At 36.7% G+C, this 25,584-nt stretch overlaps 1 long non-coding RNA gene across 2 annotated transcripts in view; it reads right to left on the bottom strand.

Moving 5' to 3' along the window:
• Nucleotides 1-25,584, bottom strand: part of LOC103876206 — a 58,145-nt gene that overhangs the window by 8,904 nt on the left and 23,657 nt on the right. Inside the window, exons 1-2 of one of the 2 annotated variants that reach the window (XR_002516057.2) lie at nucleotides 12,576-18,716; nucleotides 1,979-2,041 (exon numbers count right to left, since the gene is read on the bottom strand). This is a non-coding gene — a long non-coding RNA (uncharacterized LOC103876206). Of the gene's footprint in view, nucleotides 1-1,978; nucleotides 2,042-12,575; nucleotides 18,717-25,584 lie in introns of those variants that run through there. The other variant, XR_635335.4, reaches the window with a different exon arrangement.

The raw sequence follows: 25,584 nt of genomic DNA, 5'->3' as shown, positions 1-25,584 counted from the left end.
CGTATTATCTCTTGACATTTCTTGTGTGTGTGTGCGTGCGCACATGCGTGCATGAGTGTGTGTGTAAGAGAGAAACAAAGGAGACAGAGAGATGGTGACACAGAGACAGAGACAGACAGAGAAAAAAAGAAGAAGAAAAAAGGGAGAGAGGAAACCAGTCCTTTTTAAAAGACATTAAAACAATTTGATATTTTTAATCCCTGGGTTTTCCATTAACTTAATGATTATGTTTGAATAAAATGCAGCAACTATATTTGTACATCGAATTTCAATAGCAGGGGTAGGCAAGTAGTTACCTCTTTTACTCTGAGATTAAAAATTCACCTGGTTGACTCCCTCAGAGTTAATAAGAGGATAATTCTACTTGTCTTCCAAGAACTCACTGAAGAGATTGTAATGTCTGGTGCCAATTACAATGTGAATATCTGACTACAGGAACTGGTATGACACCACCAACTCATCTCGTCCGCACTAACAAGAAACTGTCAGTCAGACAAAAAGGGTTCTCTGCTTCTCCCACCTCAGGCTATGTCTAAACCAGTTGCCTAGGGGTGAACGACTCAGTATATCTCATTACTGAACTCATGCTACACTGCAGAGTTGGAAATAACCTCAATGCCATCTCAAAAGAACATAACAATGGTCAAATTTGTAAAGAATAATCCAAATCTCCTAGGAAACTTTTTAATGTCTTCTGACCTTTATAGGATTTTATCTTAAAACGTTAATGTCAATGGCAAAGGAAATCTACATGCTACTGTATATAGCAAGACAATGATTTCACTACAAAATACAAAAATTTAAAATAGAAATTAAAATTAGTTATAGCCTAGTAATATCCTTCATGTTAATAAAATGGGATAATAGGCAAAGGTATGTATTCAGAGTAGATTTACTCGGAAATGGAGAAACAAGTGGGAACCACTTCTGCTATATACCTATCGTGTTAAGTGTAAAAATTCTAGAATCATTCTAGTGGACTTAAATCCCAGCTTCACCACTTAACTACTTAGCAAATCATGGATAAATGACTTAAATTATCTGTGCCATAGTTTCCTTATCTGTATAAATGAGTGTAGTGGTATCAAACTAATAAGGTTGCATAAAAATTGCAAATAAAATTCTTAAAACAGTGTTTGGCACATTGTGAATGCACACACACACAAATGGATAGTATAATTAATAAAACACAAAGGATTACTTTTAAGGAAAAAAAATGTGTTTATACATTTGCACATTTTTTAACTTTGTCAAAATAGGGTTTTATAAGAGTCTAGTCATGCTGCTCTCTTTTTCCGCTACCACCACCAAATGATTAGCTCTAGGATAAACTAAGATTCTCCTGACAAAGTGAGAAAATTCCAGGAGACTTTACCTGTTGGTAAGTATAAGTTTCGTGCACTCTGGGGCTTTGAAGTAATGGTGAATGACAATTGTCCTCTACTTCATGTTGAATCCTTGCCTTTGAATTCCAGTGTATGTCAATTAAAATGAACTATCATTTCTTTCACCTACAATTAATTCTCATCAGGCAATTGCATGTGATAGGTGTCCAGTGTACACAAGCCAGAATAGAGTTGTAACAAAGGAGGGAGTCTCCTTCCCGGTAGCTTGGTGTAGTCTGATAGCTAAACCAGGAAGACTTCAGTTCTAGCTTATTACACATTATTTATTTTCTGTGATCTAATAGTGTATACATTATTTTTCAGGATTAGTGTTAGAAGTATTTATGCTTTCCTTGAGCATGTTTATATTGTGCCACAAAAATGTTTCTGGGAATCAACATTTATTAATTACTTGTGTAAATTATAATTCCCAGCTCCCAAAGAGCTATTTTCAGATGAAAGGCATTATTATAATCTTTGTAATAATGTGTTAAAACAGCTGCTAAAATACCAATCAATTAAATAAAAATTAGTTAAACACAAAGGACAGAATAAGATATTGCTATTTTGTTTTAATTTTAATAAATGCTTACCTGTCTGAGCATCTTTATAAACGTATTCTCAATTGTGGATATTTCTTCTGTTTCATTCTATAACTTAAGGAGGTGACAAACAAGAATACTACTGAAGGACATAGGAATGCATCTCAGTGTTTTAATAATCATAGAGAAGTTTTGTGTACACTGAGCAAGGAGATGACTAAAATATTCATGATGTTACTTTAGGGCAGGTTCAGTAATGTATCAGTGAAATCTCACTGGCGGCTCTGTGCTTATGTCTCAATCCTCTAGAAATCCACCTGCAACCTACTGCAATTTGTTGTAAATAGATTCCAAATACTTGGAACTTAAGAAGAATAAGCATGAACTCCTTAGAGAGTCTATTGTAAGAAGCACTCACCTTTTGGGTTATTTGCCTCTTTCATGAGAACATTCTTTGTATATTCTCTAAGAACTTTCTCTGCCCCGTTCACATAGTCACAGGATGAATTACCATTCTGTGATTCAACCTGTCATGTAACTTCCTCTCTTCTCCCTGTTGTTGTTTCTCTTACTTTTATCTTTTTCCCATGGTTTTCTTCTTTTTTTTCCCTGAGTACCTCTCCTCTTTACTCTCTATCATATGACATTGTTTATTTATTTCATAGCATATATTGCAATCTAACATCTCTTTTTTATTTACTTCATACATACCTGTTGTCTCTTTATGATCCTCTATTGCCAAGAGTTCATGAACAGAATCCATTACAAATACACTGTCCATAATATCAATTTTTAATGAATGAGTAAAATGAAAGTACTGATTAATTCTCAAGATAAACATAAAAAGCAAGGGCCTTTTTTTCTTCCAGTGTGACATAAATATTTATTAATGAAGATGAAGTCTTCAGTAAAATACAGTGAAAAGGTGGAAGAAAAGTGCTTTGTTTATGAGCAATACAACTTTTATAAATTCCTGAATAATTACATATTGAATTTAAAAACCATCAGCTACTTAAGGAGCTAAGATATATGCACCATGAAATTACACAAGAGAAACATGGTACCAAAAGACTGTTTAAGCCTAAGAAACTAGGATAAAAATTACAATCAAAGTTCTAGTCTCAGGAATACCTCGTGTTCTTACTTTTCAAGTATAAGCGAATGTAGATTAGGTACAAGTTATATGAAGGACAAGAAAGGACCATTTATTCTTAACTTAGATGTTTCTTGTTATATAATATTATAGTCATTTATTCTAATCATTGCTTTATTATTCTAAATTTTTAACTTACTAAATTTGAAGACTTTTTTAAGACCATCAATCTCCTCTTCTCATGTGAAATTTTAAATGTTTGACCTGCATCTGACAGATAATGAGAGACACTAGCCTAGGCTTTGAAGGCAGGTTACGCTTATTCCTAGACTCAATAAATGTGTGTTAAGTGAATGTTTAACTCACTTTGGAGTCCCTTGCCCCTCTGCTTGACTTCCTAGTTCTCAGACTTCTTTCCTGCTGCTAACAGAGGTATGAAACTCCCAAGACATTCAGTCTTGATCTATTGGTTTTCAGGGCATTCATTGAGCCTTGCTTTCTTCCTTCAGGCCATATCTGTGTCTTTTGTTCTGATACAGATCCTGAAATTTGCCCAGGAACTTTTTGCCCACCTACACCTTAACTGTGCTGAGCTCCTGTGATTTCCATCTATGTCTTTTAGCATAAAGGAGGTACATGGGGCATAGATCCAGTCTAAAGAAATAGCCTAATTGAAACTAGATGAAGCATTTGGCAAAGATCTCTTGAGTCAACCTTCTATTTCTTTTTTATTTCAAATATAGAAGTGTCATTAGCAAGTTGGCAATAAAGAGAGATGCTCTTAGTATTTAAAGTGTTTCAATATTTAATTCTGTACTACAGTATTTAAAGGGTTCTAGAACCCAAACAACCAGTCCTTTCCAAATTGAGCTTAATAATGAGGCATCAATAATGTACTGAATCCTTCTTTGATTGTTACAAAATGCTATCTTGTCAGTAATTGAGGTTTGCTCATGTGACAAGCTGAAAGGTGTCACATAGACACATTTCAGTGCTGAATCTAGGGATCCTACGAATGAAAGTTGGAGTGAGTTGCTAATATAAACTGTGTCTCTTAGATATGATAGGCTTATTTGTTTCAATTCCCTTATAATTTGATTGAGTACACATTTGGGTGGCTTCATTTGCTTATTCATTTACTTTATTTACTTTTATTTTCATGTCATTGCAGCATAACTGGCAAAAATTATACAAAAAAATTATAAAGTTTTAAAAAGCCCCTTACAAACTCTGAACAAGATTACCTATATCTTGTCACTTTTTTTTTTAACCAATATTTGTTTGTTGTTTTGAAAAAATATTGGACAGAAAACTGCCCAGAAAATGTACTTAAATCAGTGACAAGGTCAAGTTTATTACATAAGTATGATGATTTGATTGGAAATGTTTAAAGAAAAGTGACACGGTGCTAAATTAGAAAGGAAATGCCTCTCTCTTTCGTTTCCATCTTGTGAGGTGTCCCTGAGCTGCATCTTTATGTAAGTCAATTATGTTTTTCCTCCACATATTCTAGCATGATTGCTATAACTGATTCGAATGCAGTCATTCCTAAGACTTCACGAGGGATTTGTTTTTAGGAAGTAAAAGTATCAATGCTACTCTCTACTCCCTGTACTTTTAGGACAGCTCCTTATTGGCTGGTGTTTTGCACCAAAATATTCTAGGACTGCCCTCTTCTAGGTCCCTACTTCCCATATACTCGTAAGCAGTTGCTCTGGCTGCTCCAATCATTATTTCCTGAGCCAGAATTTTCTTCTCCCATAGTTAACCATTGCTTTTTGTAAGCATTATTTATTCAGTCAATTAAAAAGACAATTTAATTAGAACTAAAGTGGTAATGGCTAAAAGCGTACTAAAACCAATTCTTGATCATAAAAATAATTATTAATGTGAATCAATAATTTAATACTGATTCAGTCTTGAAAAATGCAAGCCATATGTTGGGCTTGTATGTCATTCTTCGGGATCTCTAGACATACTATTTGAATGATTGCCTTCGCTACCCATTATGGACCCAAGGTTTACAAGGCCAACATGCAGTTACACAGGTTTTTCACTGCAAGAAAGCATAAGCTGAAAGAGCAGGTAGGCATTGGAACCCAGACTACATTCTGTTTGCCAAGCGCACTCCCTAGGATAGGGCTTCGTCGATCTACAATATGGGGGTCCTTTTCTTAATTGATATAAATAAGAACTAGCTATTTCCTAAGCACTGTATTCCTGGAGGCAAGTCCACCTAGAGAAGATACTGATTTTTCTGTTTGTTGTAATTTGTATAAAGGTACCAGTGTTAGCCCTGATAGGACCAGCTTTGCTTCCTTTGTATAACTATTATTTCTTCTACTGGACACTTACACATTTATCACAATCAAGTCCAGTTTTCTTAATTGTCTCTTGCTGTATACTGAACTTTGGGGTAGGGGATCTTTTCAAAGGTGTTCTTTTAGTAGTTTATTTGAAGCATTTGTGGTTTTTAATATTTAGTTCATAATTATGCATATTTTGTGTTATTTTATCACAAAAGCTTTCAACTGTTCATGGATCTGGAGTCATTTTAAAGTTATACTTAGACTACATGTGCAAATTGAGAATATTGATTAGACTCCATGTGAGCAAGAGCCCCACATAAAAAGCCACTGTCAATTAAATTACAAGGTATAAGATATGAAAATTCTATGATTAACCAAAGAAATGAGCTTATACTATAGATCGCATAATGACATAAATGTTACCCAGAAAATGATGTGGAAATTCCAGTGTTTTTCAAATCCTTTAACTAATCTTACCTGACATGATTGATATCAGATATGTAGTCTATTAAATTATTAAATCACTCATTTCATTTAGCTAAGAAAATTCAGGTGCAATAAAGTCATTGACATCATGTTTCTTTCACCACCCATGTAGGAAGTACTTCTGGCAAAAGCAATGGATTGACACCTCCAGTGGCCAGGAAGGTTAGTTGCCAGTTACACAGAGCTAAGCCCCTTGCCAAGAATTGCTCTGTCCTCCTCCCAGAGTGCAGCCCACACACAATGACTGATGGAGGACAAATGCCTTAACAATTCAGGACAACTCTGAAAAACCATCCCAATTCCGGAGCTTCCCTTTGGATCAATGGAGGCTTCTGTTATAGCTGCATTACAGATGAACTCCACCCTCTGCTCAATCCTGCTTTCCTCGCCCTTCACAAGTGTTATTCCTGGAATTTCTCAGCAATAAACTTTCTGCACACTTATCCCAGAAACTGTTCCCTGAAGAACCTCACTTAGTAGAGTTCGTACTAGAAGTGATTCTAGCAGAGGAGTGGCTCACTAACCAACTGGCCATGGAGTGCCTATCTCTGGTGGGAGATGGTGGATGGATAGCACTTGGGGTAGTCTGAGGGCAATTGCAAACCTTTTACAAGTGGTGAAACTAATACTGGAATCCTGGAGAAGGGACTGTACCAGGAGGTGCAACATTGTAGGCATTTGGGAGATCCAAGGACAACTTGAGGATTATAGAATCGGATGGATGGGACCGTCAATGTACTAGTTAATCAACAATATAAGGTAAATTTTTTAAGCCAGAAGATCTTCTTAGCAACATATAAAGAGTTTCTTCCAGAATAGTCAGAGGACAAAACAACCTGATGTTCTTGTTCTAGGACTTAATCATAAGATTAGTAGAACTCTAGAGATAGATGCATTACCTACCTTAGCAGATATGCTGTGCTGGGTCAAGTCCTTGATTATGAAGGAATAAGACTCAGACACGTGAAATGGTTACATCTGGGACAAGGAAGCTGGAATTCTTGAATACTCAGATCATTCTGAACACTTTAGGCATGTAATAGCCTAAACTGCCTCTCCAATAGAATCAAAGTGTAAGCTTTCTCCCCTTGCTTAAATATAACAAAAAGAGTCTTCTTTGTTAGATAACATGTGCTCTCCTCATAATCTGCCCTCATCTATCTTCCTATTGGACCAATAAAAGGGTCATTTCACAGCATAACCCTGCCCTGCCAAGAAGTGCTGGGCTGGCTAAGGAAGAAAATAAGGCAGTGCACAAAAGGAGCTGCTGGACCCAGACAACGTGCTGGTGATGGAGCCCCTATCTCTGGTGGTAGATGGTGGATGGATAGCACTTGGGGTAGTCTGAGGGCAACTGCAAACCTTTTACAAGTGGTGAAACTAATACTGGAATCCTGGAGAAGGGACTGCACCAGGAGGTGTAACATTGTAGGAGTAAGAACATGGAGAGTATGTGTGGGCCCAGATGCTGAGAATGATGAATCAAGGAGGGAGAGGGACAGAATGTAAAGTAAAACAAGAGAAAGTGCCAATATGGAAGCATTCACATATAGTTCAAGATTTCAAATCCTAGAACTAGAACCTATTAGAAAGGACCCTGGGATACAGTTCTTATACACACTGGTTGGGTTGTAGAAAAAGAGACGGTCCACTCTAAGAGAAGTAGAGACACCAAATCTACCTTGAAAAAGGGGAAGAAGAATCAAATACCTCAAATGAATAAGCATTATACAGTGGATATATTATCTAAAGCCAAACAACTAACTAGTTAACTATCATGGGGGAGCCAGAGTAAGTATGTTAAGTTCTCTTCTATTGAATAGACCACTTTGAGTGTACCATCTGTTATTTGTACTTGTTTTAAAAATCAAAATGTGTGTCTACAGTACAAAGCAATGACAGTTTGAGTTACCAAAGTGCTAAGGGATGTGCTACTAGGGTGGGCACCCACATTGTTAGTAAAGTCAGTGGAGCTATCCTCTGTAAGTCGGTCTTGCCCTCCATAGACAAAAGATACTGCTAAAAGACTGGCTTCCCCGAGAGCAATGTGGTGGTATGCTCCCCAAATCACAGAGACTGTTTGGTAGCACCTGATCATCAGAAACCAGCAAAATGCAATGATTATTATGAATGTCATGGTTGGAGATGAAAGACAATCCTGTACTTTCCACACTTGAAAATTATAAACTATAAACTTTGTCTTTTTATCATCCCAGTCAACAGCTGTGAATATCTGGAACTGCACTAGATACTGCATATGAACATTTCTGCTTAGTCACTTCTGAGAAGGAAAAAAAAGATAATTCAGGGTAGCTGGATTTTAGAACCATGTCTTTTTCCTTGATCTATAAAATGTAATTCAATAAAATCTAATCAACATGTAGAAAGTGATACTCTAGGGAGAACTTTTCTGAAAGGCAACTTTCTACTTATGAGAAGAGGACAAGAAGGTTCTTCTGATTCTTCTAACAGATGTCATTTTCCTTTGAAAGATTGCCAGGGACAAACACACTTATAATTTGATACAAGTCTCAGAAAGGGGAAAAAAGTGGTCACTACCATCATAAGAGGTAAGTTTGGAAAAGCTTGGAAAGATTTAGAGCAGCATTTTAACAGTGCATATTTCCAAATGATTGACCCATAGCTGTGCGTGTGATTCTCTGCTCCTCTAGATCCATTCTCCTGACCTCTCTGCCGTGAATGGCCCTGGGGAGGTGGACTGCTATGGACTCCATTATCAGGCTCTTTGGCCTTCTCTTGTTCGCTGGGTTCAGACAATGAATTCTGAGCCATCCCAGAGATGAGTAATAGAGGAGAGAAAGGGTGGGATATTTTTTCTCTTGTCCTCTCCCAGTCTGGCTGTAGTTTTTGGTTCACATATGAGTTCATGTCCTGTTGGGTGGCCATTCTCCCATGGTTAAAATCCTAGTTAAGTTTCAGTAGCCCTCTTTTTTTCTTCTTCTGTCCATCTAATCAGAGGGATGGTAATGATTTCTCACTGATACCTGGCTCTGAGTTCTTTTTAGTTCTCTTTGCCCTCCTCACACTCCTGTAAGTATTCGCATTGTTAAGTTCTCTTCTATGGAGTAAACACTCTGAGTGAACCATCTGTTTCTTGTTAGGACACTGATAAAACCTGGTAAATTTTTCTTCTTTATTTGTGCTTGTTTTAAAAATCAAAATGTGTGTCTACAATGAAAAAGCAATGACAGCTTGAGTTTCATATTATTATGTTAGTTTTGCACCTCAGGGAAATAATGAGAAATTTGTAACTTCATACCGTTTTCCTTGACAATGTTAATACAAGTTACACAAGCTGACCCTTTGGCTGTTTTTGGTTTGGCTATGATGGTTTATTCCAAGTGAAAACATTTTGGGGAAGTGGGTGGAGACAAATGATGGAGTCACATAAGTTGGGTTTTGCTTTGCCTTGCCTCTGATCTCAGCAAAGTCCAAAATTATTTCTCTCATTCCATATTTCTGTTCATAGATAAGGCCTATACTGATGAGTTAAGGGCTTGTGTCACTGAAAGTCATAGTTGAACTGAACAAAGGTTAGCAAAGCAGATATCCAAGACTAATCTGTTAAGTTGTTTAATCCTAAAAATTACAAAAAATTAAAGGAAGCATCTGCAGATATTCCCAGAGCATACCACCATATATATACATCTATGTCATACTATTGCTCATTTGAGGTAGTGCATAAAAATACCCCATTGTCACATAATAATATATGCACACACAATCTCTTCACTTTGATTTCAAGCATTTTATAGAAAAATAAAGTTGTAACTCTATTTAAAGTTGGCTAAATTAGGAAATGCTTGTCTTATTTGAAACCGTGACTTGAATTTTAATACCTAGGGACACTCTTCCTCCCACATGTATTATGAAAAGAGAAGTAATTAAGTTCCTATATATAGAAAGAATTGGTTTGCTGTTCAGACACATCATTTACTTTTTGCTCAACTGCTCCATGGGAAGGCAGACAGATATAGCTTCAGATGTGTGCCTGTGCATCTGTGCAGCTTGTTCAAAACAAACACCTAAACTCTTGGGACCACTCAGTTAGAGAGTAAAATAATGAAAACATTTTATCAAGAGAGAAATATCAGCTTGTGACAGACTCATCTCAGTTGTACCCCTTCAACTGAAGCATTTTGGAAGAAAATATTTGGGCATATATCTTGCACAGGATTCTTAATTCCATGTTGCTACCATCCCAAGGACTGTCTGTAATGAGGTCCATCCACCCTATAGGTTAAGACAGCACTATTTAGTGTTAGAAGAGACAACAGGGATCATGTTGTGCAACGCTTTTATACTGTGAATGAAGAAAGTGAAACTCAGATTAAGAACTTTCTCTAAGACTATGCAACTACTTAGTGCCAGCCCTCATGTTGCTGACCATTTCACCCAGTACATTAAGCTGCCATTATTACTATCCTTTCATGTGGCTTAGCATCTTCTTATATCCTGCTATGTATTCTTTTCAGTTCCATTAAACACACAATTATTGAGAACATACTATGTGACCAGTGCTAAGTGTGGTGACAGAGACTGCCTGCCAGGCATTGGAAACCTTGGGTTAAATGGCAGGCAATATTATTGGCAAGGCAAATGTCAAAAGGGAACCAATCTTCTTAACTCAGATTAGTAAGAAGGGTATATTCAGGACTGACAAGGCATAATAAGACCTTTGGAATGAGTGAATTGAATGTTGAGTGTCACCCACTGGTTAGTTATCTCTGAAACATTCACATTGTATGAATTAGCCATACTTAACTATTGACAACTTGGCAAAATGTTCACATTTGTGGAAATTGAGGTCATGGTAATTAGTAAATTAACCATGTAGTTTACTGAATGAGAAAAAGGAAGGGATAAACATGAAACTCTGGAAAACATCAACACTCAAGATGCTGTGTCAGGAAGAAATGTCTCAAACAGCAGCAAGAAGCCATAGCCAAGAGAAGGTAGTTAGAAACTCAGTTGGGAGTAATACATCCTAAGTCAGGGTTGGAAAAGGGTTTTTATATTTTGTTTTGTTTTTATTTTAACAGAGTGGGTAAAATACATTGCAAAGTAATGCAAGAGCAAATAGTAAAGGACTTACTAGTTTCATTACATTAAGCCCATAGAAGGATATTGTTTATTTTATTTTATTTTATTTTATTTTATTTTATTTTATTTCATTTCATTTCATTTCATTTCATTTCATTTTTTTGAGATGGAACCTAGCTCTGTCGCTCAGACTGGAGTGCAGTGGCACGATCTTGGCTCACTGCAAGCCCCGCCTCCTGGGTTCACACCATTCTCCTCAGACTCCCAAGTAGCTGGGACTAAAGGCGCCCACCACCATGCTCGGCTAATTTTTTGTATTTTTAGTAGAGATGGGGTTTCACCGTGTTAGCCAGGATGGTGTCCATCTCCTGACCTCATGATCTGCTCGCCTTGGCCTCCTAAAGTGCTGGGATTACAGGCGTGAGCCACCCGCCCAGGCAGAAGGACATTGTTTATAATTGACAAGAGTAAATTCAGTGAAGTTGTGAAAGTGGAAGTAGATCACAGTGGAATCAAGTGTTGAGAGGAGGTGAGACAGTGGTGGCAGCTATAAGCCCCCTTTTTAAAGAAATTTGGCTATAAAGGAAAGAAGTAGTCAGAGAAAAATGTGGTTGAGGGGAGGACTCTTCTGTGAGAAGAAAGAGGCCTGGGTGGAAAAGTCCTGCGTTTAGAAGCAAAAGTGTGTGTGTGTGTGTGTGTGTATACATTTTTTTTTCTGTCTACCTCTCCCTACCATCCCTAGTGAAATAGAGACTGAGGAAATACAGATTTCTTCTAAATAACATACAGACAGGGTGTGTGTGGGGGAGTGTGTGAGGGTAGAGTGGAGAAGGGAAAAGTAGTTCTTAAATCAGTCAGCCATGTCATAGCATTTTAAGTGAGGGGTGCATTAGGCTTGATTTTGTGAGTCAACTGAATTCCTACATTCCAGGTACCACAGATGTATTACCAAAATAGCACTGACAACTCAGTCCTGACAGACTTGTTTAGATTTGCTTTTGCAAGAGGACTCAGAGCTGAAGAAAGATATTTACCAACAGGGAACTGCCAAAATGACACTGAGTGATTGAGGTTAAAAAATAAATTACAGCTCCTTCACCTGAATCGCTCATCTTAGACCAATTCCTGCCAAATTAAATGGTCATTCTGAATTGCCTCAAGACAGTATGTGAGTCGGATAGGATCCCTGATATTCCTCCAGTTAATCTATGGCATCCTCCTTCCAGGAAGAAAGTTTCAGCATTTCCATAATAGAGAAAAAAAAAAAAAATGTCAGGTCCCTTCTAGTCAAATATAAAGGTTAAATTAAATCATAATCACTTGTTTCCAAAATTAGTTGCATGCTCAGGAGTAGTAAATTTTTCAGTCCACAGTGAAACTATTCTCAGCATAGACATATTCCATGAAAAGGCAGACTGCTAGACTGTTTAAAATTAACTCTCATTATTATTCAATGATGTGTCAAATGAAATGAGCAAAAATAGATTGATGCTGCTACCTGGTCACTGGTATGCGGTGTGTTTCACCACAGTAGAATCAAATGGTGATGTTAAAAATAGTAACAGCCTGGCATTCCCAGTCATCGTGTGATGTCGGTGGCAATGCAATATCTCCAGAGATTATGGACACTACTAGGCTTCTCTACCCAGTAACAACATATCCACAAACCCCCAAAGTTTGGAATCTTTGGAGTTACCTAGGGTTTCATCTGAGATCTTGAAGGTGTTATTCTGAATCTAGTTGCAGAAAAGAGAAAGAATGTTTCAGAATTTCCTTCTGTTCCCCATTCTTCAGGTATTGGGATGAGTACTAGTTTAGACTACACTTCCTAGAAAAGAAAACAAATCATATATTTCTTGAGATCTTTGAGAATTTCTTCCTGCCTCCCACCATCCCAGACACTCTCCAGACTTCTGACTATCCCAAGCCTAATACAAGCCACAATCAGCAGGAAGATATGGGCTGAAATGGTAATGGGTCAAGGTTACTCACAAGTGCCAACGGCTGTTCTGGTTGTCCATAAAATCACTCTCAGCATTAAGAGCCATCCCTATTCAGTGAAGAGATATTGATAGAGGAATAGAAGACAGCTGCTCATTCCTTAGCCTTACCTTATACCTGGGCATCTACAAGGCAGACTCTCTAATTGAATTCTGGCATTGGGAAAGCCAGGCAGTTTCAATGGTTGTCAAGTTAGCTAGCAACAGACAAGACCCAAGTCTACAGAACAATAAAGTTAAATTTAAAGTTAAGGAGAGCACTAATGTGGTTCTTAATTTCTTACTAAATATGTCGTTCTGAGCTGATACTAGCACTGTAGTGTGTATGTTTGGTGCTCTGCACTGCACTGGACCACACACCCAGACCCTACCTTCTATGAGTGCAGGTTATTAAGAGTTCACTACTTCTTCTCTTGTTCATTATTAGCTTCCCTTACCACAGTTAACATGCCATGATAGTCCCTGAGCAATACTATTTACAAAATATTTACCATCTGTCAATTAAGTGCTGATATTGCATTAGGAAGATTGAACAGTTAGATTTTACAAATCAAGAAACAAATGTATCAGTCTTACTTTATTCTGTGTTAAAATTTGTCCATTATAACTATACACCAACGAGCAGTAACTACAAGTCCTACCATAAAAGTAATTGTATGTTGGATACAGATTTGTTGTAGTTAAATGAATTAGCTATAATTTTCTACTAATCCTATTTCAAAAGAGATTAAGCTTCAGGCTACAGAAAAGAGAGTGCTAAATTTTAAAACTTTTGTTTGAAAATGATCCTAAGTTAAAATCTGACTTCAGATTTATTACTCTCAATGTAATAATTGTAATTCTAGGTCCTGAAAACCCTGATCAGAGGTCACTCTGATTAACTTTCTTCCACTGCTTTAGTACAGCAGACACTAGCTGCTTTTTAAAAATAAGTCAGTGAATAAATAAGAATTAATTGGCACAGAATTTCAATTTGAACACCTTTTCATCTTAGCGAAAATCCCAGGCATGTAAAAGAGTTTCACAGTATTGAATTATGTAGACATCCCATATTATGTTTAACCTAACTTGCAATGATGTAAACATAATATGGGATGTAATTATGTATAACACCCCACATTATGTTTAACGTAATTTCCAATGATAAGCATTTGGTTTTTTCCCCCTAGGTTTTACAAAAAAATATTGTACTGAACAATTTTTTAAAAGTATTTGTAAAGCTTAGGTTTCCTACAGGATAGATTCCTAGTAAATACATCTCTAGGTAAAATAATATGATTTTATTGATTCATATAGATTTGAACAGAGTTTCGAGTGCCTTTTTAGTATTCTGTTTCATTGTTCATTTCCACAAAAACCTGATGAGACCTTTCTCCATCTTTCCTTCCACTCTTTATAACTCTGAATTTCAACTGCAGCAGTCCTCAAAAAGGTCCTCATATGATTCCTGTTATCCTTCTCTATGTATCCCACCTCTCCCATTAAAAGAGGAGTCTCTTTCCCCTCTTTTTGAATCTCTACTGATTTTGACTTGCTCTCACCAATAGAATACAGCAGATGTAAACCTCCCTATGCCAGTTGGAGGCCAAGCCCCCTAAGAGGACTGGAAGCTTTCACTTTTGTTTGGGAATGTCAGCCAACAGGAGTAAATACGTTCAAGATTAGCAAATAAATGCCGAGATGACATGAAGAGAAAGAGATAGGCCACATGGAAAAGTACGATGAATCAGATGTGTGAGTGGAGCCTTCTAGATCTTCAATTCAGCCCAGCTACCCAGTTGAACTGAGCTGTGTGAGTGGCCCCAGCCAGGACCACCAGTGGCACATGGCGTGAAAAATTGATTGCACAAATCTCTGAAGTACAGACATGAGAAAAAAATAAGTAGTTGTTGTTTTAAACCACCATGTTTTGGGATGGTTTGCTAGGCAGAAATATATCTGATAGTTTAACATTTCCATATTGACCCATATGGTAGTCAAAAAAACTCTTCATGTTATTTCATTTCAATAGAAATTAGTGAGGCTGACTACCTTCTCATACATTTTTCAGCTATTTCTTTTTCTATTTGTGTACTCTGCTAGCTTTAGTGTTTTGACTATTGTTTTGTCAAATTTATCGTATTATTCTTCTTGTCCTTATGAATCACAGTACCTCTCTATAACATTGTATATTAGGAATTAAATTTTGTCACTGATTTTGAAAGCAAACACTTTTAGTTCATTTTTTCCTCCAGTGCCATGTGAGGTGTGTGTGGTGTGTATATATGTATGTGTGTGTGTCCCTAGATTCCAGGTATCTGTTTCAAAATCCTACATGAGTCAATAACCTCATGATAGTAAGTCTAAAGAAATGAGGTAGGAGAGAAAGAAAGTAGGATAGAAACCTGTATATATAGCTCGTGGAAGCCCAGGTAGTAGTTGACTGAAAGGCCTGATGGCTGAGCAAGAGATTATGGATGTGATCTGCTTTGGCAGGCTAACCCACCTGGGGGCTTTCACAGAAGTAAGGTAAGAGGGTTGGGTTATTATAGAGACCCTGAATGTGAGCAAACAGAGTGGAATTTTTTGTCTACTAAATTTATTAAAATTATTTTTTTCAAAAAGAAATGAATTAAAATATTAATGTTCCTCAAAAAGTTTGCAACTGATGAAGTACTTGAGAAAACCATTATAAGGAATCAAGCCAAAACTAAGGGGACCTGCACCAAGGTCATGAACAGAAGGCCTCAAATTCCATTCGTTTGGGATAATGCTTCAGCATGACTCCCAAACACATCCAAGAAGAGAGATTTGCAAATTCCTCTAGGTGTCATCAACCCCTCTAAACAGAAAATTGATTTCAGCTATTTACCTGCATTTAGAGATCACAAGACCAAAGCTAGCAATAAGTCGGGAAAAATGACAATATGTTGCTAAGTAGAGCTCCTAAATCAGGTGGTGAATGTGAAGTCTCAGAATGAGATGAACACAGAAAGTAATCAGGAAGTGCCAAAACAAATTAACCTTTTGGGGCTCTTGTTACTAATGGAAAGTTGAAGCCTATAGCACTGTGTACACTTGTCAGGTTGGACAGGTGCCCTTTCATAAGTCATAATCAACAACAGCCTGGGAGGAATTCTTTGACTCTGAGCCTCTGAGCTGAGCAATATTCTTAAGAAATAGGCAGCTGTGTGCCCTCATTCTCATTTTCTCTCCCTCTCTATAAAAAATAATTTAAAATACTCACTTTCTACTTTTCATGACAACTCTGGCTCAGAGCAAATAAAACAAGTGGGGCCAATTCCCCTAAAGCTAATCTACCAAGTCAAACTTCTAAGCGCAGGTGGGCATTGATACTCCCTCTCTCTCTAATGAGCTTGTTTTCCCAATCAGTGGCCCCCAGGATTGTCCAGCCATGGCCCAAGCAACTCCAATCTCAGTTCATCAGAAGCATGTTAAAAATTTGAAGCAACTAGAAACTGCACTCGATAAAAAAGAAATCCTTGATCTATATTTCATTGGTGCCTCAGAATGAAAATGTCCAGTAATATTAATTCCATTATCTATAAACTAGCACAATAGTATTTTCTACAGTTTGCATATTTCAACATCTCTACCTTCCTACAAAGAGGCTCTAAGTGAAAATTTTTTTCAGTTAAAAATATTAGGATCGAAACATTAAGATTTACTAGAATAAATTAAATCACATATTGATTAATTCATTAATTCATTCAATGTCATAAATGATGCATTGTGTCAGGAAATATGGCCTCCTTGGTACAACTAGAGTAATTTTTTTAAGTACAAATCATATCCATTCATGGATTGTCCATTAGATGAAGAACCAACTCTTAATGTGGTCTATAGCTTGCTGCTAAAAACAGGTATATGAGAACCTGGCAGAATTGTAGAACCTGAGGCTCAACACAATGCTGTGTCCCCTAAATCAGGCTCTGCATTTCTACTTAGCTTCCACAACAAGCTGAAAATGACAGTCTTCAGCCTATGCTTTGAAAAGCTCTGGTTTACAAAGCCCTGTGTGACAGAGCCTGCTTCCTTCGCCACCCTCATCTGTGCCACTCTGCGCCCTTCCCAGGTATGCTTCAAGTCCCAGCCACAGTAGTTTACAGAGTGCATCCAAAGCAGGGACTCTGGTCTTTGTATTTCTTGCTTTCTACGAAGGGATAATCCTGCTTCTTCCTAGCACACCTGCCCTGTATGAACTACCCTTCAAATTCATCCCCTCTCCTTTTCAACTAATCTTCATTTTTTTTCAGGTCTCAGGTTAGAAGCCACTTCTTTCAAGCTTTCCTTGATATTCTGATATCAGATTATGCTTCTCTCCTTCGTATTCCCATGACATCCCTTTCTTACCACCACTGGAAAAGTAGCACTATCTCACTCTTTCTATCTGCTCATTTACTTTTTTATATTCACCACTAAGTAGTCTTTAGGTGCTTTCTGACCTCTTGGTATTGATATCTCTGTCACTAGGACTGGGCAGAGTACCTGGCGGACAGCAAATAGAGTAGGTGCTTGATATGTGATTGTTGAATGAATGCTTAAAAGATAGACCATACATCTTACTAAGGTCTATTTGCATATTAAACACATTTAAGTCTTAAAATTAAAAGATTGTACTTCTATAAAAGAATTTAAAACATTAAGAAGCAGGAGAGGAAAGTGCATGGTGAAGGATGGGTTCAGGGGGATCTGTTCTCAGGAAAATTTGAGGCAAACCTGGGTTAGAGTGTTACTTGGTTTGAAGAATTGCTACCCCAAGTCTCTGGAACTGAGAGGCGCTTCATGCGGAAAGCCACAGCTCTTTTGGAATATACTGTCTTTTATTTTCTGTACCAAAAAGCAGGTTTTAAACTCACAGACTTATTTTCTTTTGCTGCTTTATGACTGCTTGACTGAGGACTACTTTAAACTGGCGGTTTGCTTTGGATAGAAAAGTCCCAGAAAGGGGGATATTTCCACAGAAACATATTTTTCAGTCAGTGGTATAAATGCATTGAGCTCACAATTCCAGAGGTATTTAGATAGATGTGGACGGTTTTCTTATTTCTCATGGAGAAGGTTAATGTGGTGTGTCTTATCTTTTGCAGACCACATGAACCTCTATTATATGCTTGTGTATCTTTATTGACTCATTTATCTAGATTTCAGTGGCAACCCGGGTGCCCTCATACAGCTCTACAGAAATATCTATCAAGGTAATAAGAAAGTAGTTTCCATTACTGTTTAGAATCTTGAAAAAGAAAAAAACAAAAAAACTGTACCTAGGGTAGAAGGGGAGTCATCTCTTTTGAGATCAGAGTTGGATTGTGGGCCTGCTTTGCTAATTTCTTTCAGAGTGGCAGAGGTACTTTAGCAACATGGAACAAAAGTCTTGGGTAGGTAGGAGAGAATAGGAAAAAAAAACCCATAAACTTCCACATAAAATAAAGTCTCCATGTGAATGATGACCAATGAACATCATCTAATTTAATCTCTTTCTTTTCCTTTACTCTAAACTATTGCCCAATCAAATTTAGAAAGGTCTTATTCCTATTTATTAAGTCCCTGTGAAAGTATTGACCTGTCATGGTAATGGTTTCTGATTTGCTGTTTTCATCTAATCTATTTTCCTTTTAACTCTAATTTTCTTTTCTTCTTAAACCTTCATGTCTTGTAATAGTCACTAATGAAAGATTAAAGGTAATTCAGTGTATTTTCTTACAATATTGTAGGATTGCTCATCTCCACCCAAACCAACTATTTAAAGTGTCCTGTAGGCCAGATGTTGTGGCTCACACTTGTAATCCCAGCACTTTGGGAGGCCGAGGTGGGTGAATCACTTGAGGTCAGGAGTTTGAGACCAGCCTGATCGACATGGTGAAACCCCATCTCTACTAAAAATACAAAATTAGCTGTACATGGTAGTGCACACGTGTAATCCCAGCTACTTGAGAGGCTGAGGCAGGAGAATTGCTTGAACCTGGGAGGCAGAAGTTGCAGTCAGCCAAGATAGTGCCACTGCACTCCAGCCGGGGCAACAAGAGCAAAACTCCTTCTCAAAATAATAATAATAATAAATAAACAAATAAAATAAAATGTCCTAAAAATAATATATAGTGATGGTTTTGAATGTCAATGACAACTTTAACACCACTACTATTTACTGAGGTTTTATAATGTTTTAGGCAATTGGTCTCATTCTTTACAGGTATACTTTGACTTGTAGTTGACATAAATACTGACATTTTTTACCTGAGAAAATTGAGGCTGAGATAGTGATTTTTTCTATTTAAAAACTAAATGTATAAGAGCCGTGAGTTGAACTCAGGTTTCCTGATATCAAACTTAGTTCCTACGATTGCATTATTTTGATTAAGTATTTTAGTGTACAAAGAGACCCTTGATGTGGACTCTGTGTTTTATTTTTCATATCAAATTTAATTCCCACAAGGAAAGAATGTGAGCTTATATTTTACATTTTACATTCAGAGAAAATATTGTTTAAAAACAAAGCTTTGTTTAATTGTAGAAAGAGAAGAATTATCAATAATTTTTTCTAAGACTCATAAAACAGCAGGTGATGCAGAGATTTTCCATTTAGTGTAAATCTCATTAGTTCTGTAATTTGTTCAATAGCATAATAAAAAGAAAATTCCAAGTCATTAAAGCCTTCTCAATCTTCACTGCTACAACTACCTGATGAAATAAGTAAACAATCCATCCTGCTTGGAAAGCAATTTTTTAATTCAAAACTGCAACTAATTTAATACCATCCAACATCAGTGCTAATAATTATGTGCCCTTACTTTGGAGAAAAAAAATAAATTGATCAAATATAATCAGTAATAGTTGAAGCACCAAGCATAAAGTTGCACCCCACGTGAAAGGACAAGGCTTATTGCCAAGCTATGTAGCCAATTATCACTATATAATGTATAATATACCCTGATGGAGATGTACACTATAGATTCCAATTCATTTTATTATGGCAGGTCCATAGGTAGGAATTCTAATATAATAGAAGGAATACAGTCTATATCTATATTGTAATATGATTTAGAATAAGTTATCATCTTTACAGGGCCAGTTTTCATATCTACCAAATCATCTTAGAGAACACCCTTAGCAGCATGTCATTATGAGTCAGTGATAGCATATTCTCAACCTTATAGTTACTATTGAGATGGCTTGGGGAGAGTAAAATATACTTGGTGAGAATGAAAGAAGACAAAATAAGACTTTAAGTCATTTAGATATAGCTTGATGGTATTGTCTATTACATATCCCATTACTCTGTGACAAGATTGTTTTCCAAGTAACTATTTTCCAAGTAGGGATGAATGTTGACATGACCACAATGCACAAAACTGGCATACTGGGATAAGTTATTGTGATTTATTTTTTGCATATGCAGTGCATTGTGAAGTTATTGGTGCAATAACTTTCCTTGATTCTCATACTGACGTCTCAATACTCCTCATGCCCATGACTCATTCAGGGGTCACAAACGGTGAAATTCTAATAGGTGATTGAGTTCTAAGGACTGAATTGGAGTAAGATACTAACCTACAGAAGTGAGTATAGAGCCAGCAAAAATGTGAGTCATGAATGGTGTCAAAGAAGGAAGCCAGAATTTATTATCAAAGCAGAAGAATCAAATACCGGGTCCATGTGGTAAGGGTAAGTCCTTCTTTCTTCAAACTACGTTCCAGGTGCTTTGTTCAATATTAAATACAGACTGGTGAAAAGAGATGTAGCTCCTGCCCTAATGGAGCTTAAAAGTCTAGTAGATATCGTCAAGAAAGTAAAATATATATCAATCCCAAAAGTATAATCTACTGAATAAAATCCATAAAAAGAAAAACAGTTCAGTTTTCAAAAGCCAGAGAGGTGAGCCGGGCTTAGGAACTGTATAACAGCACAGAATGGGAGTTGTTGAAACAAACTGTTCAGCCAGGAATGGGAATTAATGAGAAGAGAAATGTCTGTTCTGACCAATTACTAATCACATTAGAGCAGAGGCATCTGGCCCATTTAAAAGCATCAGTCCAGGCTCCACACTCTGCTGCAGCTCTGCTCCATTTCTGCCTCTGGGAAGAATAATAAGAGTAAGAATGGCTTACACACAATGCTTACATCTTACATACAAAGTGCCAGACACACTTTCAAGAATCTTGTATCTGTTATTACATTTGATTCTAAAACCATTTCTTTGAATTAGGTGCTGTTATATTTGTTTTACACATGGGGAAACTGGGACAAACATAGGTTTAAAATTAATAATATGTCTAAGATCACACAGATGATAAGTCACACAGCCTAGAATTTGCATCAGACTCTGGCACCAGAATTTGACTCTTAATTCCTATACTGTTTTGCTTCTTTTTTTTTTTTTTTTTTCTGTTTATTTTCAGTAGACTTTTGGGGAACAGGTGGTGTTTGGTTACCTGAATAAGGTCTCTAGTGTTGATTTCTGAACTTTTGGTGCACCCATCACATGAACAGTGTACACTGTACCCAATGTGTAGTTTTTTATCCCTCATCACCCTCCTACTCTTTCTCCTGAGTCCCCAAAGTCTATTGTATCGTTCTTATGCCTTTGTAACCTCATAGCTTAGCTCCCGCTTATGAGTGAGAACATACAGTGTTTGGTTTTCCATTCCTGAGTTACTTCACTTAGAATAATGGTCTCTAATTCCATCCAGGTTGCTGTGAATGACATTATTTCATTTCTTTTTAGGGCTGAGTAGTATTCCATGGTGTGCGTGCGTGTGTGTGTGTGTGTGTATGTGTGTGTATCACAATTAATTTATCCACTTGTTGATTGACGGGCATTTGGGCTGCGTCCATATTTTTGCAATTGCAAATTGTGCTGCTGTAAACATGTGTGTGCAAATATACTTTTTGTATTATGACTTCCTTTCCTCTGTGTAAAGAATAATACTGTTCTCTTTTCACCGCATCTATTATTCTTTGCTTTTTGATTATGGCCATTGTTGCAGGAATAAGGTGGTATTGCATTGTGGTTTTGATTTGCAGTTCCGTGATCATTAGCGATGATGAGCATTTTTTCATATGTTCGTTGGCCATTTTTTAATTTATTTTTATTTTTTTTTTTAAGACGGAATCTTGCTCTGTCATCCAGACTGGAGTGCAGTGGCATGATCTCGGCTCCCTGGAAGCTCCATCTCCCGGGTTCATGCCATTCTCTTGCTTCAGCCTCCCAAGTAGCTGGGACTACAGGCACCACCACCATGCCCAGCTAATTTTTCGTATTTTTAGTAGTGACAGGGCTTCACCGTGTTAACCAAGATGGTCTCGGTCTCCTGATATCCCGATCAGCCGGTCTTGGCCTCCCAAAGTGCTGGGATTACAGGGGTGAACCACCACGCCTGACCCCATTGGCCATTTTTATATCTTCTTTTGAGTATTGTCTATTCATGTCCATCATGTCTTGCTGATTTGTTTAAGTTCCTTGTAGATTTTGGACATTAGTTCATTGCTGGATATATAGATAGTGAAGATTTTCTCCAACTCAATGGGTTGTCTGTTTACTGTATTGATTGTTTCTTTTGCTGTGTAGAAGCTTTTTAGTTTAATTAAGTTCCATCTATTTATCTTTGTTTTTGTTGCATTTGCTTTTGGGTTGTTGGTCATGAAGTCTTTACCCAAGCCAATGTTTCGAAAGGTTTTCCTGATGTTATTTTCTAGAATTTTAATGGTTTCATGTCTTGGATGTAAGTCCTTGATCCATCTTGAGTTGATTTTTTATAAGGTGAGAGATGAGGATTCAGTTCCATTTTTCTACATGTGGCTTGCCAATTATCCCAGCACCATTTGTCGAATATGGTGTCCTTTCCCGACTTTATGTTTTTGTTTGCTTTGCCAAAGATCAGTTGGCTATAATTGTTTTATTTCTGGGTTCTCTACTGTGTTCCATTGGTCTATGTGCCTATTTTCATACCAGTACCATGCTATTTTGGGGACTATGGTTTTATAGTATAGTTTAAATCAGGTAACATAATGCATCCAGATTTGTTCTTTTTGCTTATTCTTGCTTTGGCTATGTGGGGTCTTTTCTGGTTCGATATAAATTTTAGGACTGTTTTCTTCTAGTTCTGTTAAGAATGATGGTGGTATTTTGATGGGAATTACATTGAATTTGTAGATTGCTTTTGGCAGTATGGTCATTTTCACAATATTGATGTTACACATCCATGAATATGGGATGTGTTTCCAATTGTTTGTGTTGTCTATGACTTCTTTCAGCAATGTTTTGTAGTTTTCCTTGTAGGGGTCTTTCATATACTTAGTTAGGTATGTTCTTAAGGGTTTTTTGTTTTTTTGTTTTTTTTTTTTTTCAGCCATTGTAAAAGTGGTTGAGTTCTTAGCTTGATTCTCAGTTTGGTTGCTGGTGGCATATAGCAGAGCTACTGATTTGTGTATGTTAATTTTGTATCCTGAAACGTTGCTGAATTCATTTATGAGTTCTAGGAGGTTTTTTGAGGAGTCTTTAGGGTTTTCTAGGTATATGGATGATTATATCATCAGCAAACAGTGAAAGTTACACTTCTTTATTGATTTGGATGCCCTTTACTTCTTTCTCTTGTCTGATTGCTCTGGCTAGAAATTCCAGTGCTGTGTTAAATAGAAGTGATGAGAGTAGGCATCCCTTCCTTGTTCTATTTCTCAGGGGGATATGCTTTCAACTTTTCCCTGTTGAGTGTTATATTGGCTGTGGGTTAGTCATGAATGGCTTTTATTACATTAAGATATGTTCTTCCTATGCTGATTTTATTGAGGGTTTTAATCATAAAGGGATGCTAGATTTTGTCAAATGCTTTTTCTGCATCTATTGAGATGACCATGTGATTTTTGTTTTTAATTATGTTTATGTGGTGTATTGCATTTATTGACTTGAGTGTATTAAGCCATCCCTGCATACCTGGCATGAAACCCACTTGATGATGGTTGGGTATCTTTTTGATATGTTGTTGGATTCAGTTAGCTAGTATTTTGTTAAGGATTTTTGCATCAATTTCATTAGGGATAATGGCCTGTAGTTTTCTTTTTGTGTTATATCCTTTCCTGGCTTTGGTATTAGGGTGATACTGGCTTCATAGAATGATTTAGGGAGGATTCCCTTTTTCTCTACCTTGTAGGATAGTGTCAATAGGATTGTAGGATTGGTATCAATTCTTCCTTGACTGCTTGATAGAATTCTATTCACAGAGATAGCTGTGAATTTGTCTGGTCCTGGACTTCTTTTGTTGGCAATTTTTTGTTACCATTTCAATCTTACTGCTTGTTACTGGTCTGTTCAGAGTTTCTATTTCTTCCTGGTTTAATCTAGGATGGTTGTATAATTCCAGGAATTTATCCATCTCCTCTAGGTTTTCTAGCTTATGTGCATAAAGGTGTTCACAGTAGTCTTGAATGATCTTTTCTATTTATCTTGTATTGATAGTAGTATCTCCCATTTCTTTTCTAATTGGATCTTCTCTCTTCTTTTCTTGGTTAATCTCATTAATGGTTTATCAATTTTATTTATCTTTTCAAAGAATCAGCTTTTTGTTTCATTTACCTTTTGTATTTTTTTGTTTCAATTTTATTTCGTTCTGCTCTAATCTTTGTTATTTCTTTTATTCTTCTGAGTTTCGGTTTGTTCTTGTTTCTTTAGTTCCTTGAGATGTGACCTCAAACTGTCTATTTGTGCTCTTTTAGACTTTTTCATGTAGGCATTTAATGCTATGAACTTTCCTCTTAGCACTGCCTTTGCTGTATTCCAGAGGTTTTGATACGTTGTGTCACTATTATCATTCAGTTCAAAGAATTTTTAAACTTCCATCTTGATTTCATTGTTGACCCAATGATAATTCAGGAGTAGGTTATTTAATTTAATGGATTTGTATGGTTTTGAATGTTCCTTCTGGAGTTGAATTCCAATGTTATTCCACTGTGGTCTAAGAGAGTACTTGATATAATTTTAATTTTCTTAAATTTATTGAGAATTTTTTTGTGGCCTATCATATGGCCTATGTTCGAGAATGTCCCTTGTGCTGATTAACAGAATATGTATTCTGCAGTCATTGGGTAGAGTGTTCTATAGATGTCTGTTAAGATTTTTTTTTTCCTGGGGTATATTTTAAATCCATTGTTTTTTCGTTGACTTTCTGTCTTCATGACCTCTATAGTGCTGTCAGTGTAGTATTGAAGTACCCCACTATTATTGTATTGCTGTCTATCTCAAGTTTTATGTCTGGTAGTAATTGTTTTATAAATTTGGGAGCACCAGTGTTAGGTGCATATGTATTTAATACCGTGATATTTTCCTGTTGGACAAGTCCTTTTATCATTATGTAATGTCCCTCTTTGTCTTTTTTAACGGCTGTTGCTTAAAGTTTGTTTTGTCTTATATAATAATAGTTACTTTTGCTTGCTTTTGGTGTACATTTGCATGGAATATGTTTTTCTACCCCTTTACCTTAAGTTTATGTTAGTGCTTATGTGTTAGGTGAGTCTCTCAAAGATAGCAGATGCTTAGTTTGTGAATTCTTCCCCATTCTGCCATTCTGTATCTTTTAAGTGAAACATTTAGGCCGTTAACATTCAATGTTAGTATTGGGATGTGGGTACTATTCTATTCATCAACCTATTTGTGGCCCGAATACCTTTATTATTTATTTATTTATTTATTTATTTATTTATTGTGTTTTTGTTTTA

The sequence above is a fragment of the Papio anubis genome, chromosome 10, assembly GCF_008728515.1.
Source record: "Papio anubis isolate 15944 chromosome 10, Panubis1.0, whole genome shotgun sequence".
Taxonomy (NCBI): domain Eukaryota; kingdom Metazoa; phylum Chordata; class Mammalia; order Primates; family Cercopithecidae; genus Papio; species Papio anubis.
This window is presented reverse-complemented; position numbering and strand designations above follow the sequence as displayed.